This window comes from Lactuca saligna, chromosome 2 (genome assembly GCF_052625555.1).
Source record: "Lactuca saligna cultivar CGN05327 chromosome 2, ASM5262555v1, whole genome shotgun sequence".
Lineage (NCBI taxonomy): Eukaryota > Viridiplantae > Streptophyta > Magnoliopsida > Asterales > Asteraceae > Lactuca > Lactuca saligna.
The window spans coordinates 36,578,060-36,596,429 of NC_136418.1; positions in this window are offsets into that span (position 1 = coordinate 36,578,060).

Here is an 18,370-nt window from a genome sequence, read left to right on the forward strand (position 1 = left end):
AGCTCACATTACTAATAGTCCCACAAAGCACAAAGCAAGCAACATTTAGACAATTGAAAATCTAACCATAATATACCAATCAAACCATCCTATCTTCTAATCATGAATCTGTACATGCAATTCAAAGGCTCATACAATCAGACATAACCTAAATAGGCTATCCTATCACTGATTGATCAGTACTAGCATACAAGTCTACAAGCACATATAATAGGCATATAAGGCATCCTCATAGGTCCTTAGCCCTAATATAACATCCAGTTCTCATAATCATATCATAACATAACATAACATATCGTAACATGTATGGGTATCTTGCGGAAAACTTACTTGAGCTCGGTTGATTGCACACATCACACGCCTTGTTCTTTTCAAAGTTCTTTTCTCTTTTCAAGCTTCTTTTTATAAAAGGGGTTTACTTTTCAAAATTTTCATACCAAGTCCTTAGTTTGAGTTCAGACACACCCGGGAGTGTGCCCGAATCCCTCAAACCAAGGCTCTGATACCAACTTATAATATCCCAAAATTCAAGACCAAAAATTTCATTTTAATTAAGTTATTACATAAAACCAACAGTATAAAAACATTCATAATAATATCTAATGTCAAAACCAAAGTGTCAATAATCAAAACACAGTATCATAAAACCATATCAGAGTGTAATCCCAAAGATCTCATGTGCGGAAAACATGGTGTGATGCACTACGATCGAGCTGACTCCTTTCCTTTGAAAACGAAGTACCTGAAATTAAAACTGAAAACCATAAGCACGAAGCTTAGTGAGTTCCCCCATCATACCACATACCATATAAACACATAATGCCTAACATATATGGGTGTTGGTCTCCCTTTCAATATCTTTCAACCGGTAACTGTCTAGCATATTTGGGTGTTGGCCTCCCTTTCGGTATCTTTCAACCGGTAATTGGGAACTATTTCACACCTACCACTACCACATAACAACATAACACATATATCATAAACTGTCTAACATAACTGGGTACTAACTACCCCTTCGGTTTTGTCGATCGGTACTGGGGTCTAACCCACCCCCTCCTATCACATGACACATAACATCATAACATACTAGCACATAATCATAACAGATAGCAACATAGCATATAATTATCACAAAGACAATTATCTCTACTATAACTCTTACTAGTGGGATGACATTATTACCTTAGACCCACTTCTATTGGAAGGTAACTCACCTCGCACTACTGAAGGCCCGTAGACACAATCCCAGCTGATGGATGGCAGCTTCTCGAACCGTCAATATCAAAACATCACCCAATTAATAATTGGGTTCCACTTCATAACCATAAGTACATACTTGGGTAATTACTACATTACCTCAAGGTTGGCTTTATTTAAGCCCAAGGCCCAATCCAAAGGCCCAAAAGTCAACTAAGAGTCAAAGCCTAACATATGGAAAATTGGGCCCAAACCTTTACAAGGTCTTACCATAAGGCTTAACCATTTATTCCAGTCCAACCTTTAACATTCCCATGGTCTAATATCATATAATCATTAAGGCCCAACTATGGCCTAATTTTCCAAATTGGGCCCAACTCCTCATATAGGCCTTACCTTAAAGCCCATTAATTATACTAGTCCATTTGCTTGATCTTGGATGGCCCATTAATAATCTAATCATCAAGGCCCAACAATAAACCCAATAAATTAGGGTTTTCGCATGAAATGATGATTATGGTTAAGTGTCCCTACTTAACCCATCAAAGACTTAATCCATTAAGCCCAATATTTGCTTAGGTTAAAATGTAATGATTATTAATTAATATTTATGTTCATTAAATAATTCTGATGCGGTCCTGATAAGTCCCAAATTAGGGTTTCATGGCATTAGGGTTTCCAACCTATATTAGCCCAATAGGCCCAAAACCAAGTCCTTAAGCCCATTAGGGTTTTCCTTAGGTCAATTAGGGTTTATTAGACCCATTAGTCACATGTTTTGGCTTTTAAGTCAATTAGGGCTTTATTAGGCCCATTAAGGCCTACAAGGCTCATTAGGGCCCACAATGCTCATTAGGGTTTTAGTCCCTTGTCCAAACATCCCAACCGAATCACAACATCAATGAGGCACACTGCCACCCAACGCGGCGGCCGGTGGCAGCATCCACCACCATACGGTGGTGGTTCGAGATTTCTATTATTATTTTGGCACCATTACAATGTACAACTCGATAATACACACACAGACACTAGTAATAACACACGCACACACACAACCACCCTTGTGGTGGCTGGTGGTGATAAGTGGTGGCAGCCACCACCTCACAGTGGTGATGGTGGTCTCCTAGGTTTTCCAGCCACACAAAAATCATCCACACTTACTTCATAATATATTCTATCAGAAAAATAAACCCAACACCCACCTATGGTGGGCGACGACGGTTGTAACGCCTGTAGATTAAGGCTAGTCAATTTAGAGACAATAAGCATCAAAATTGACTTTTTGATGGAAGATTATTTAGAAGGATTAATCTTAACCAAGTTTTATTATATGTCAAAAGGTTTCCGTGCATATAAGGAACGCCAAAATCCGAGTTATAACGAATAAGTTATGACCTGTCGAAGTTTCGCGACAGAACCGACATGACCCAGCGCGACGTAAATAGTGAATTTAAGGTAGATAGATATCTATCCTTAGTGATCTAAATGAGAGTTGAAGATTTCTTCGATATTATTCCAATGATAAAAAGACAGATGAAAACGGACTTCAGATGAAGGAGTTATGAATTTCTAACGGAGTTTTCCTGTCCCGGCCTACTAAAGATAATATATAAGTAATATACTTATAATATATATTAAAAATAAAGTCAAAATTAGCCAATGGAGTCTAAATGAGAGTTGTAGAGCATAATCTCACCTTCGCGCCGATATAAAGAACGTCGAAAACGGAGTTCGTATCCGAAAGTTATGAATTTCTGAAGTTCGGGGGGCGAACCCTAAAGCTGTGTCAGAGACCACGATGCGGCAAGTCTCCTGACACCTCCGGGAGTCCTCCAGATGCAACTTGGGATGACGCATGCAGTGACGATCAAGCCCACGACGTGGCAAAAGGTTCCACGACGTGGCAAGGGCCAGTTTTTCCCTATAAATATATTTGAAGGGCCAGCCGAGTTTGGTTGCTCATTCTATCATCTCTCTCCCATATTACATTGATTTAAGTGCAAAAAAGTACCACCAAAGCCCCGATATCAACCCCAAGACATGAAGCAAGTCCCGAAGCCTGAAGATCCCAAGAAGAAAAGAGTTTCCGAGCCGAAGCTCTGTCCGTGAGAAACCCAGTGTGTGAAGATATCCCGGTTTCACCGAAGAGTTCTACTTGAAGAGTCGTAGTGTTGTCCGAGCATCATCTAATCAAGTGCGTGTATAGTCCCTTTTACAAACATGATTTTAATACAAGTATTGTTTGAATGTATTAAGTATATGTTTTGTGTGAGTGTGTAGTTACTTTCTTCTAACTCATATATAGGAGTTATTCTCTATGAGATACGTGTTATGTGTATGTGTCTCATCTATTATTTGGAATGTGTATTGGATTAACATGCTATACAGGTTTTAAACTATGTATAAAAGTGTATATTTATATCTACGAAAATGTTGGGTAGAATATGGGTAGATGGGATAGTTGGTGACTAAGGAGTTAGCGCCTATTGTATAAACCTTGGTGACTATGGAGTTAGCGCCTATTGTATAAGCCTTGGTGACTATGGAGTTAGCGTCTATTGTATAAGCCTTGGTGACAATGGAGTTAGCGCCTATTGTATAAGACTTGGTGACTATGGAGGTAGCGCCTATTGTATAAACCTTGGTGACTATGGAGTTAGCGCCTATTGTATAAACCTTGGTGACTATGGAGTTAGCGCCTATTGAGTAAACCCTGGCAACGATGTGACTTCGTGCCTATACCTCAGGTCAATCCTTAAGAATGAAGGATAGATGATTCTTAGGGTAGATCCTTAAGATAAATGTAGATAATAGGGGATGGGTAATTGGTTTGATTGTTTGATGATTAAATATAATAAATATATTATTGTGGGTTGAAAACCTTATATGCTCACCAGGCTCCCAAGCCTAACCCACTCAGTTTTCTTTGCATTACAGGTAATGGCACAAGGGTATAAGTTGGTGGACTTGACGAGAGATTTTGGATTATTGATCAGTAGTTATAAATAATTGTTGTAAAGTCTATTTTATATTGTTTATGCTTTTGGTCTGTATCGGAACATGACATCCCGAAGTTTTATTATTTAATGAAAATACATTCTCTTTGAGAAACGTTTTGATAAATTTTATCATATTTTATTTTGGGAACAAATTCTGCAACTCTTTTAATCAAAAGATTACTCTGATTTTATAAGAACAAAGAATAAACAAATCGGTCTTTGTTGGCCGTGAAATTGGGGATGTCACAGTTGGTATCAGAGCATTAGTTTAAGCGAACTAGGAAATTGTAGGATTTCTAGACTTAAACTTAGAATGCTAAGCGATGATTGTGAGATGAGTGCCTACCATATTTTAAGCACGGGCACTAGTATATTTTAGGAAAGATGTCTAAAATGCTTTTATGTGCTAAATGCTATATGTTTGCTATATATGAAATTGTTTGTTTGGATCTATGGTTTGTTGCCAACCGGATCTGAAAACCTTATGTGTTTAGGATTCTAAGCGTATGATTACGATATTAGGACTAGCATGTAAACGTTTCGGAGTGATAAGGAAGATCGAAATATCTATCGTGAATGAGGATGTATTTTTTCGTTATTCGGTGTACAGATCAAGATGGCAAGAACAAGAAGCAGAGTTGGAAATGCAAACAAGAATAGGAATCAACCACCAGTGATTGAGCAAGCACCTGTTGTAGCTGCTGCACCTGAGCCAATGACAATGGCTGGAGTGCAAATGATGATTCAGACGATGTTGGATCGTCAGATGGAGGAGACGAGACGTCTGCTTCGGCAAAATCGTGAAGAACTGTCACTTCACGTGGAAGATCCTGATGTCAATGGAGGACATTCGGAAGGAGGTAACTTCAGTGAGGTTGTTGTTCAAGCCAACCCACCGATTGTTAGGCAGATCAACTAGGATGGGGGAAAAAATGGTCGCGGATGCAACTATAAGGATTTCATGGCATCCAAACCACCGTGTCTATCTGGAAGCCCGACACTAGTGGGAGTTATGGACTGGATCTCCGAGATGGAGACAATGTTTGAAAGTTGCGAGTGTAGCAACAGGCAAAATACCGTTCTTGCAATTCCTCTGTTAAAATCTGGGGTATTGAGTTGGTGGAAGTTGCTGGCTGGTTCGATACCCAAGGGGGAAGCTAGTAAGATGTCTTGGGAAGAGTTCGTGGTGCAAATGAAAATGCAATACTGCTCTGAGCAGGATCTTATGGAAATCAACAATGAGTTCCAAAATCTAAAGAAGGTAAAATTGAGCGTCACTGAATACGCTACAAGTAAGGCTGTAAACGAACTGAACGTTCGGCGAACCGTTCGTGAACTGTTCGGCGGGAAGTTCGTTTATGTTCGTTTATTTAATAAATGAACAATCATGAACAAAAATTTATCGTTCGTTTAGTTAAATGAACGAACATGAACAATGGTCTCGTTCGTTCATTTATGTTCGTGAACGTTCGTTTATGATGTTCGTTTATGTTTGTTCGTTTAAGTTTATTTATATTCATCTATATTCAATTAGTTTTTATTATATTGCTATATTATATGTTCGTTTATGTTCATATATGTTCAATTGTATTTTTTTTTTATCTTTGTTCGTTTATGTTTGTTTGTTTATGTTCGTTTAGCATGTTCACGAACATAAATGAACGAACATGAACAAAGTAATTTGTTAAACGAACGAACATGAACAAGAAAATCTCGTTCGTTTATCCGTTCGTGTTCGTTTGTTGTTCGGCTAACTTAAACGAACGAACATGAACAAGACCTTGTTCGTGTTCGTTTGGTTCGTTTACAGCCCTAGCTACAAGCTTTACAGAGAAGATGAAGCTTATTCCATACCTAATTCCGACTGAACTTTCCAAGGTCAACAAGTTTGCCAATGGATTACCAGCGGACTTTGGTCCAATAGTCAAGCAAGCAACCACTTTGAAAGTTGCCATCTGGGCAGCCAAAAATGTAGAGACCCAAATAAAAGAAAAGGGTCTAGAGAGAGTTGAAGTTGGAGAGAAAAGGAAACATGAAGGATCTTCAAAGATCAACAAAGAAACCAAATTCTCGAAATCTGGACAAAGAGATGAAGCTAAGTGGTGTGAGAAGTGTAAAAAGAAACACTTCGAGAAATGTAGTGAGGAGATGACCTGCTACAAATGTGGCATGACAGGGCATTACGCCAACAAGTGTGCGCCTATCAAGAAGGTGTGTTATAGATGTAACGAAGAAGGGCATATTTCTAAAGACTGCCCAAAGAAAGACACACCGCCACGGCCGAGGGCATTCCACATGCTCCTCGACGAAGCAGAAAACGATGGGAGGATTAAAAGATGAAGACTTCATATTAATATATAAATTCTGTATCGAGAAGCATAGCCTGTTAGAGGCATAGTATAGGGAGAACTTGAACTTTTGTGTAATCATTTCAAGAAATAATATAAACCCTGGTTTTGTTATCCGATGAGTTGAATGATTGTATTATTTATGTTTGGTGTGATAACCCGATATTTTGAGACAATAAAATGTAACGCCAGTCAAATTTAAGCCAAAAATTTAACTTTCCTAAAATCATATTTGGGGTAAATAAAGTGGTAGGACTCGTATCAAGGTTTTCGTACATATAAAGAACACTAAAATCCGAGTCATAACGAAGAAGTTATGACCAATCTAAAACTTACGGCGAAAACCGACAATACTGATAAACGTAAAACGTGAAGTTTCAATACAATAGTTTTTGGCCTTAGGTATCTAAATGAAAGTTTTAGATATCACCAAACCGTAAACGTACATAAAAAGAACGTCCAAATCTGACTTCGTATGAGGAAGTTGTGATTTTTCTAAATTACAGATATAGCAGTAGACAACTAAAAAACTCGAAATAGAGATCGAGAGACTTTTTGGCCAACACAATCTAAATGAGAATCGAAGGTCTCAACAATAGTAGCGCAACGGTAAAAAGTCTGACGAAAACGGACGTTGGATAAAGAAGTTACGGGTTTTTAACGAAGTTATCGTGTCCCGACCTATTAATTAAAATATAATTAAAAATAAAGTCAAAATTAGCCGACGGAGTCTAAATGAAAGTTGTGGAGTATTTTCTCACCTTCGCGTGGATATAAAGAACGTCAAAAACGGAGCTCGTACGCCAAAGTTACGGAATTTAGAAGAGGACAGGCCGGATTACGTCCCGCGTTCTCTGGGAGTATGCCCCGCGTACTAGACCCAGAGTCGAGTCCCATCGGCCCGCCTACTCTACGCTTAGCTAGCCAGGAGTCGTAAGCCATGACGCATTTTTACGCCCAGCGTAACGAGGTACGCGCTGCGTAAGTGAGTACGCCCCGCGTACTCCAAAATTACGCCCCGCGTAGTCACGCCCCCAGCACTATAAATAGATGGCATAAGCTTCGAGTTTTAGACACACTTTCTCAAATATCCAATTTCTCTCACACACTTCCAAGCACTAGAAGCTGTCCTGACGACCTCGATTTCTGCACTCGAGCCCGACGAAAGTCCGAAGCCCCGAGATTCCCGAGAATCTCGTCACTCTCCGGTCGAGGTGCCACCCGGGAAAATCTCATTTTCTTCAAATCACGCACTTTCTTCGGTGAGTTCATACCCCTATAATCTACATTTTTAAATGTGTTATCAATATTGTTTTAATATACACTTTTAATGGGGGAAGAATACAAGTAAACACACGATTATTATCGTGTGTAACTCAAAGTTTCACTAAATACTCATTTTTATCAAGTAAAACATATGTGATTCATAACCATTATATGAAATCCTTCGTACGGAAAACATAACATGATATCATATTACCCGTTGAAATTAAAAAGGTGGTTATACGTATACGAATCAAACGGTTTATTTATACCTTGAGTAAATGTGTTCATTTATGTCATCACAAAAAGTTACACGTTACAATACAAGTGAGCACCACACTAGGGTTTACTATACAAATGAAACGAACTTTTGGAAAAACTATAATAGTTTACGACAAACATTTTTACATGTTAAAAACTCTTTATCAAACTATCTTACATACTTTCTATTTCCTTTTAAACACCATTAGAATCGTATTTCAAACAAAGGTCTTTTTATACTTAAAATTGTTCTTGTCAAACACACTACTTTCAAACCGTTTTATAAACTGACATCAAGTCATCACTTCTTATTATTTATTAAACTTCTCAAATGTTATACAAAACCTCTTTTATATTTTATTTGTCAAATGCGCGCCTAAACACGCATGGTTATATATATATATATATATATATATATATATATATATATATATATATATATATATATATATATATATGTATATATATATCTCATGTATGCAGATATAGACATAAAAGTTTTCTATTCAGTTGGTTCAGTACCTTTGAGTAACAAAGGCATATTTCGATTATACACACACACTACTAGTAACTATAATAGGTATAGTTAAGATATACTATTTACCATTCCAAGTACCAGGATTCATACAAGATTCAGTCTATTCATGAGTCTATACAAATACATTACATACTGTGCGAAGAGATACATTCATATACACTTAAAAGACATACAATCTTAAGACATACAATTACAAAAGAATACAATTACGTGAGATAGTATACTAGATATTCATAACATTTTATATACTACAAGTGCCATATCAAGAAGGTATTTTCATACATAAACAAATGGACATTTTCATACGTAAATCTGTTTTATACTAGGTTGTGAGACGCTTCACGTACTTTCGAGTATGCATTATTAAGTCCTGTATTATATACCATAATCCCTTGTAGGGGAGCGTGATACTTGTGTATAGATCTATACGGGATTGATAATCCCGCACCTAAACTGTTAGCTACAATTAGACCGGCAGGTCTGGGGTGACAAATGTCATAACATTCCAACGCCTGAAGAACGTTGTTACAGGCCATCAGTGTCAATAGTATGGTTATAAAACTCACATGGAGTATTAAAAACACGTTGATTTATGGAGTTTTCATATATCTTAGCGATTATAACTGTACACAAATGTACTATTTTATGACATGAAAAACATCATGGTAGTTCATTTTGGGACTTTTAAACTACCACTCACTTACAATCAAATATCGGATTTCTGAAGCAAACATTCAAAACAGTCGGGTCTTGGTAGAATGCTACATTTTATACTAGTAGAAAATATGGGATTTTCTAGAGTTTTCAAACGTTTACAAATATTTACAAACATGTTCATTGGTACAAACTTTCCTTCAAAAACATTTACAGGTCTTTCAATTACAGCTTTACAAATCAAAGTCACATAAATACTTATGAATTCACCAGCATTATTGCTGATACTCGCTTTCAAAATAACTTGTATTCCCAGGATACGGATAGACAGGTACGACTACCAGGTTCTGTGAAGACGGAGAAATCAAGACTCGTCTTTTATTTTTGAATATTCATTTTGTAGAATTATACTATGAAAGAACTCAAATGTAATTAAAATTATACTATTAATGCAATGGATGATGTTGTTGCTTTGTTTACTACTTTGCATTGTTGTGATACATTACATGACGTCCTCCGCCCCAGAACGTTTCCGCCGTTCTCGGTTTTGGGGTGTGACAGATTGGTATCAGAGCATTGTTTATAGTGAATTAAGTATATCAACCCATAAAAGATATACAAACTATAAATACAATAGGGATTAAAATACTCTGATAAAGAGTCTATACTTTTAAATGATAAAATATTTAAGTATACATGTCTGCATTCATACAAAAATCAGTATCACCAGGATGGAACAAAAGTATTACGATTGTTGGGCAACACAAGTTGACTTGGAGACATATAGTCAAAACTGGGATGCTATAGCCTGATCAACTATATTATCTGAGGGTTGACTAGCATGTGCCTAAGTGTGGTTGTGAGCTGCAACAAATCTAAAAACTTACCCACAATACCACGATGAGAACAATAGAACATAAACCTAAAATACTATAGGAGTATTTTGTGTATTCCATAAGCTACTTATGTGTTAGATTCTTATACCCCAAATTATCGCTTGAATAACATAGCTAGACCCCATCCCCACGACAACGCGTACTTCCCGAACAAAGGCAATGCTGGATGGTTCAGAGAAGAACCAGAAAATGATCATCCAATCCCCTTTGAATGATCACCATACTGAAGATCTTTCGGATAATGATAACTCTGAACTCGAGAAGGAGAACCTACCCCCGGTAGCTCCGAATTCAAACCCTAACCCTTGTCTAGCTCTTCATGGCCCGACACCTCCTTAGGAAGAATACTTGGAAACATGGAGCGAAGAGCAAGATCGACCTATGTCGTCAAAAGGAGACCAAAGCTACTACCACTTAAGCGAAGGAAACTCAACAGACAAATTTCTAACAATACTGATCCGCAGAGTTGGTCAAAACAAAATTCAAGGCAGGACGACGCTCCATTATATCAAAGAGGTTAAATACCAACGCAAGAATGCACACCATCTACACCAATCATCTTGAAAACACTCGTGAGAGAACTAAGAGAGACCATGAGACCCTGCTACAAGCATTAGCTGAAACGCAAGCCGAAGTCATAAGAACTCCAATGGGTGTACGAAGGACACCTTCTTAATAATAATGGAACATTAATTGGCTAACTGAGAGTTCCCCAGAAGGATGACCTCCGCCAGAAAGAAAGGCTTTGTTTCCCCACCTTGTTTAAATGGACTATTTTTCTGTCTATGCCCGATGCAACATTTTCTATGAAACTATCTTGTACTGTAAGAACTTTTAGTTGGGCCTTTATGCTGCAAAAACTTTCCTACTCTGGATATAACGTAAGACCTTCTTCAAGATAAAATTTTCCTAAACTTATTACATCTTAAACATCGATGATATTGACATTCGGCTAACTTCCGTGTCGATCTTTGTTCAAAAACACTCATCACACCTTCGTTGGAGTCTATCCGAAACATGCTTTAGTCAAGTCATTGGACTATAGTAATTTAATTCCGGAGACATTCCCAAGTCTCTTTTAGTGGTAAGATCATGTTATCACCAACCAACGATACCTCGGCTTGAACGACAAACGTCTTAAGACCATTCTACAAACATACTTCTACGCTATACTAGGACTGCATCATAGGGATGTAGGTCAAACTTTCGAGAACATACTCTTACTCTTTACTTAAAGCAATCGAAGTACATCTAGAGTCAACCAGAATCGTTCACAAAAATCTTTATCTTTCATGTTACAGAATCATGTCTTCATCCGGAAACGATCAGCCGAACAACGAAACCCTTATGCACATCAACTCAGGCAACACAAGCAAGACCGACAAAGGAGTCGAGAGTTCCGATGGTAGTACCAAACCAGGAAAGCAATAAATGGAAAAAGTTATAGACTTGCGAAGCCGAAGACCGAAAGGAAGAGACGATATCGTCAAGCCCTAAAGGAGCGTAAGAGATCCCAAAAACTTACCATGCCACAGCAACAAATGCTAACCCCTGCAGAACGCTTTAGGAAGCAATTTCCAAGGTGGTGTAATGAGGAAGGCACTCGTGTCCACATAACACTCACTAAACACCTCACTCCCGCCACCAAGGCTAGTACTAGCTAATCATGCCACCAATGCGGGGAAATAGGGCACCTCAAGAAGGATTGCCCTATAACAAAGAACTCTGTCGCAGACGGTAGGATTCTCAAGATCACAGCTGCAGGAGAATCTACTCCGAACCCACGTTAATGTAATTTAGGCGTTTCGTTGTAATAGACTTATAAACCATCCAAAACTAGTGTAACCAAAGTCTTATATTTTGCGGGATCCCATCGGTATAGGGATGCACATGTTGCATATACTTGCCTTTTGTAGTGTACCTTGTTCGCAACAATAGTCTTGTAATAGTCTAAGGTACTGTAACTCTGTTGATGGTTGCACGGTTGTGTTTTGTCTGTAAACGTTTTATATTCAAATCTAATGTCTTTAAGTTTCTTTATGATTCCAACATTAGCTTACGAATTTATTCAATTTGATCCTCACAAAAACAGCTTCATACGTACACCCCTTTCTTTGAAATCGCCTTTCCAGCAAAGCCGTCATTCCAGAACACCGAAGTACCCATGTATAGAATACCTCACAGTTCTTTTCCTTTCCAAAGAAATCCCCGAAGTACCACTTGTACAGTACGTCAAGTTCAAATCCAAAGGTCCATACGGTTGATCTTCGCTGATGAATGTATACATAGGGGTGATATATAATCAAGGTCCTACAAGTTTGAAATTGACAATTCCACTTTAAACTTATTTTTCCTCGATGGGATTGAGGTTAAAGAAGAATCATCTATTCGACTACCTTTTCAACCTTAATTATAAACGACTCGTATAACCGAGACTGTGATGGATGAACCAGGTATGAGTTCTACTATGAACTTCAAGACGGAGACTGCTCAAGACTGCGAGTGATCGTGCGTCCGTAAGAATAAACTTAGAAATACCTATCCTTTTCCCCTAAATCATGAGTAGTCATACTTCTATTAGATATTCACGACAGCTAATCCACCCCAAGGTTTCAACATCATGATCAGCAAGAGTTGATTAAGTCTACATTGAACCGACATCAGGTGCCTTGATAAAGCAGTTCATCCTAACCTCCCTAAAACAACGAAGCTCTAGTTATTTACAGCAACAAACCAAGTACGAACCCTCTCATCAAATTCGTGTATACAAGCTCAGAAATGTTTACGAAAGGAATATCATGTATTCCTTGCACACATCTCCGAGACGTGCCAAGAAGTGAAGGGCATTCAGAACATCCAAGAAGTACGCGACTTTTCCCGACACCTTTCTAGAAGGACAACCGAGGCTACCAACACGGCGTCAAGTCAAATTCAGAATTGACTTAGTTCCAGTAGCCAAATCACCTTATTGACTAGCTCCAACCGAGATGCGAGAACTTCCTAGCGAGCTTAACAAACTCCTCAGAAGGGGATTCTTTAGGACAAGTTTCTCACTTAGAGGAGCATCAGACTTTTCTGTAAACAACAAAAAGCGTTCCAATGCTAAATTAAGCCTGATGCCTCGCACCAATATTATCCCTCCCAAAAGGAATAGAATATTTCGTGATGTAATGCGATGCATCTAACCAAGGGCTTGGTTGTGTTCTTATGCAAGAGGAAAGATCACTACCTGTACCTCAAAACAGTTTAAGACACAAAAATTTGGCTGTTCGACACATGACCCTGATTCAGAAGCAGCGTTAATTGCTCGGAAGATCTGGAGACACCACTTGTAGGGTACAAGGTGTAATACTCTCACCGAACACGGAAATACACAACACACATTCGACAAGGAAAGGATATCATACCAGTGAGGTCAAACGAAAGAAGCAAAGTCGTATCCCATTAGTGAAAGATTCACTGGAATGCCAGGCGAAGACGAATCTTTGCTTAAGAACACGAGTATCAAATAAAACTCCAGTCCGTAGCATGATTGTTAATACTACTTAAAACTCGAATTTCGGGACGAAATTCCCTTTAACAGGGGGATGATGTGACAACCCGATATTTTGAGACAATAAAATGTAACGCCAGTCAAATTTAAGCCAAAAATTTAACTTTCCTAAAATCATATTTGGGGTAAATAAATTGGTAGGACTCGTATCAAGGTTTTTGTACATATAAAGAACACTAAAATCCGAGTCATAACGAAGAAGTTATGACCAATCTAAAACTTACGGCGAAAACCGACAATACTGATAAACGTAAAACGTGAAGTTTCAATACAATAGTTTTTGGCCTTAGGTATCTAAATGAAAGTTTTAGATATCACAAAACCGTAAACGTACATAAAAAAAACGTCCAAATCTGACTTCGTATGAGGAAGTTGTGATTTTTCTAAATTACAGATATAGCAGTAGACAGCTAAAAAACTCGAAATAGAGATCGAGAGACTTTTTGGCCAACACAATCTAAATGAGAATCGAAGGTCTCAACAATAGTAGCGCAACGGTAAAAGGTCTGACGAAAACGGACGTTGGATAAAGAAGTTACGGGTTTTTAACGAAGTTATCGTGTCCCGACCTATTAATTAAAATATAATTAAAAATAAAGTCAAAATTAGCCGACGGAGTCTAAATGAAAGTTGTGGAGTATTTTCTCACCTTCGCGTGGATATAAAGAACGTCAAAAACGGAGCTCGTACGCGAAAGTCACGGACTTTAGAAGAGGACAGGCCGGATTACGCCCCGCGTACTCACGCCCCCAGCACTATAAATAGATGGCATAAGCTTCAGTTTTAGACAAACTTTCTCAAATCTCCAATTTCTCTCACACACTTCCAAGCACTAGAAGCTGTCCCGACGACCTCGATTTCCGCACTCGAGCCCGACGAAAGTCCGAAGCCCCGAGATTCCCAAGAATCTCGTCACTCTCCGGTCGAGGTGCCGCCCGGGAAAATCTCGTTTTCTTCAAATCACGCACTTTCTTCGGTGAGTTCATACCCCTATAATCTACATTTTTAAATGTGTTATCAATATTGTTTTAATATACACTTTTAATGGGGGGGGAATACAAGTAAACACACGATTATTATCGTGTGTAACTCAAAGTTTCACTAAATACTCATTTTTATCAAGTAAAACATATGTGATTCATAACCATTATATGAAATCCTTCGTACGGAAAACATAACACGATATCATATTACCCGTTGAAATTAAAAAGGTAGTTATACGTATACGAATTAAACGGTTTATTTATACCTTGAGTAAATGTGTTCATTTATGTCATCACAAAAAGTTACACGTTACAATACAAGTGAGCACCACACTAGGGTTTACTATACAAATGAAACGAACTTTTGGAAAAACTATAATAGTTTACGACAAACATTTTTACATGTTAAAAACTCTTTATCAAACTATCTTACATACTTTCTATTTCCTTTTAAACACCATTAGAATCGTATTTCAAACAAAGGTCTTCTTATACTTAAAATTGTTCTTTTCAAACAAACTACTTTCAAACCGTTTTATAAACTGACATCAAGTCATCACTTCTTATTATTTATTAAACTTCTTAAAGGTTATACAAAACCTCTTTTATATTTTATTTGTCAAATGCGCGCCTAAACACGCATGGTTATATATATATATATATATATATATATATATATATATATATATATATATATATATATATATGTATGTATATATATATCTCATGTATGCAGATATAGACATAAAAGTTTTCTATTCAGTTGGTTCAGTACCTTTTGATGAGATTAAAGTTTCTTTTTAATCTATGAAGATCGAAAAGATCTTGAACAAGTTATGAAAACAATGACAATATAAACACAGTAAAATTATAGAACAAGAATGAATCAAACGTGTCGAATGATTAAAACAAAATCCTCAGAAGAGCTCGATTAAGAACATCAACTGTAGAGGATTGGAAGGTTACAAGTATGATCAAAGAAACCTTTAGTCGTCTGGAAAATATCGTATTCTCAGATCTCTAAAACCTTAACCTAATATGCATGCAAGCATAAGCTTATATACAAAGCATAAAAGACACACGGTTGGACAAGCCCAAACCGTAATACAAAGAATTATAAACAAACGAGCCCAAAAGACGCAATCTTCTAAGCCCAACAATCTCCCCCTTTGCGTCAATTTGGGGCGAGATCTTCACTCTGTCTTCAAAGCAGATGGCTTCTTTACCGTTTGAAAAATTTTCGGTATCAAAGCTAGAATATGATGCCTGAAGGTAATATACCAACGAAGCATATCTGTAAAGTTCTTCTTATCTGCTGTTGTATTCTGTTTGCATCGGTGAATGATATTGATGATGTGCTCCAGACACTCTGTAGAGAACAGATGCTTGTCTACCAACGCAAACAGAAACTTGTGCTTATCCCCCCTTGTGAACATAACTGTCAGATTGGAAGAATCAATCTGCCCCAACTTCATTTTATGGACATCTCCGGTTTTGGAAGTGGGCTTGACAGTCAGTTTCTTATTCATCACCTTTGCTATTTCCTGATCCATAGTGGCTAGCTCATGGACATAGGAAGCCAACATTCTTTTAAGATGAGAAAGAATTGGTTCATATTCTCTCTGGTTGGAGAGAAGAATGTTGTATAGCAAGATCCAATCGTGGGGGTTCAGACTGGGAAGATCTGCCAGAGAAATAAGATGTTCGGTGTTGGCAGTTCCTCTGTTGATTTTGAAATTGACGTTTACAAATTTCCCAGCCTGGGTTGGTTTCAGTACCTTGACTCTTATAATTTTCTGGGCGCTCCAAGTCAAGTACTGAGGTTGACCGAATTTCAGATAGAAATCGATAAGCTCCCTGTCAACCTTCGGGTTCGGATGAGGGACGTTTGCAGTGACATCAAAGCAGTGAAAAGTGAAGGCTTTACGCGTAATGGGCATGTCGAACTGCGAGTCTTTGGAGTTTTCACACTCAAAAGATGCAATCGGTTCCAACCAATAAATAGAAGGAAACTCAATTGCTTGAGTGATGAGTGTGTCTCTGTCCCAATCTGGGAACAGAGTCTTTTTAGCTTGAATTGCCTCCTCATCCTCCCGGATTTTCCTTTCTCTGGCTTCTGCCTCACGAGCTATCTTCAATGTTTCATCAAGCTCTCTGTCCCGTTTCTTGCGTTGAAGAGCTTCAGTAATGGTTTCATCTGATTCTGATTCGCTCTCAACTAGGACATGTTTACCAGAACCCGAAGCTACATTACCCTTCGGTTCTTGTTTGGACATACCTTCCTCTCCCCCTTGTCTCGGAAGAACATGCTTCTCCGAGACACCCTTCATTTCACTTAGGATAGTGATCGCCGGAAGGAGTTTTGCCTGGAGATGCTGACGAACAGTGAGGGTTAGGAAGGGATCATGGGAGTCAAGAACACCGGTTAACATATTTTTAACGTCACCAGCGCAACTCTGAAGAACTGCCCTTTGAGTTTGAAGTAAAGTGATTTCTTGTTGTGCCTGGGCCAGTTGAACTTTCTGCAAGTCAATAGTTGCCTGGTGCTTGATAACTTCTTCCTTCAGGGTGCTCTCGGCTGCTAAAGAGGCAAAACGTGAATCCAAAGATTTGAGAATTGAAGTGGATTCAGTTTTGAGGTCAGCACGCAGAGCCTCAAATTTCCTGGTTTCTCCCTGAAGTGTGGCTGCGAACGAGTCTACTGATGCTTGAAATTTGGAAGCATTTGAATCAACATGAGCCTTGAGAGAATCAAGAAAGATCTGAGTTGTATGAACAACCTCAGAAACTTCCTTAGTGGCTTTGGAGCATGAGGCTGCTGAATTGTCTACAGCGTCAGTAGAGCGATCCAAGGCTTCGGTGTAAGTCTGGATTGCTGACTCGATGAAAGCCTTCAGCACAGCACCCCCATATGCTTTACTGTCAGCCAGCAGACTGTCGAGTTTTGCGTGAATCTCTTGAAGTTGTTGACTTGACACAGGGGTATCTGTATCGGTGTCGGTAGGGATCTGGTAAGGGCTGTAATAGATGGAATCAAATTCATCATCATCACCCCCTAGGGTAGCACCGGAGTTGGAAGATGGAGAAGGGGAGGATTGAGGGTTGATGACCGGGGTTTCAACCACAGAAGCAGCCCCCGTATCAGATACGTTGACCGTTACTGGTGGTTGGGTTGTGGTTATGGTGATAGATTCTGTGATAATAGGTTGGGAGATAGAAGATGAAGGTTGAGAAATGGTGAAGGGAATAGTGGTTTCGGTTGTGGTTTGGGGAATTGATGTTGGAACAGAACTTGAGATGTTCTGTTTGGGTGATTGGGTTGGGGTTGGAAATTTTGGGGAAGTAGGAGGGGAAGGAGATTTGGTAATTTGGGGAGATTTAGGTGGGGTAGGTGAGTTTTGTGGAGACGAAACGGGTGCAGTTTCGGGTTGAGGATTAACATCTGGTGGGGTAGGTGAGTTTTGTGGAGACGAAACGGGTGCAGTTTCGGGTTGAGGATCAGCATCTTCTGTTTCGGATGGTGCATTCTGTTTTGATTCAGAAGGAGATCCTTTGGCTCTTTTAGCCATCTTCTTGACCTTTTTCGATCTCGGCTGAGAAGGTGCCTCTGCCTCGGATTTGCGTTTGGAGGACCTTCTCTTTTTCTCCTTTTGGGGTGCGGGTTCCTTCATCTCAGCC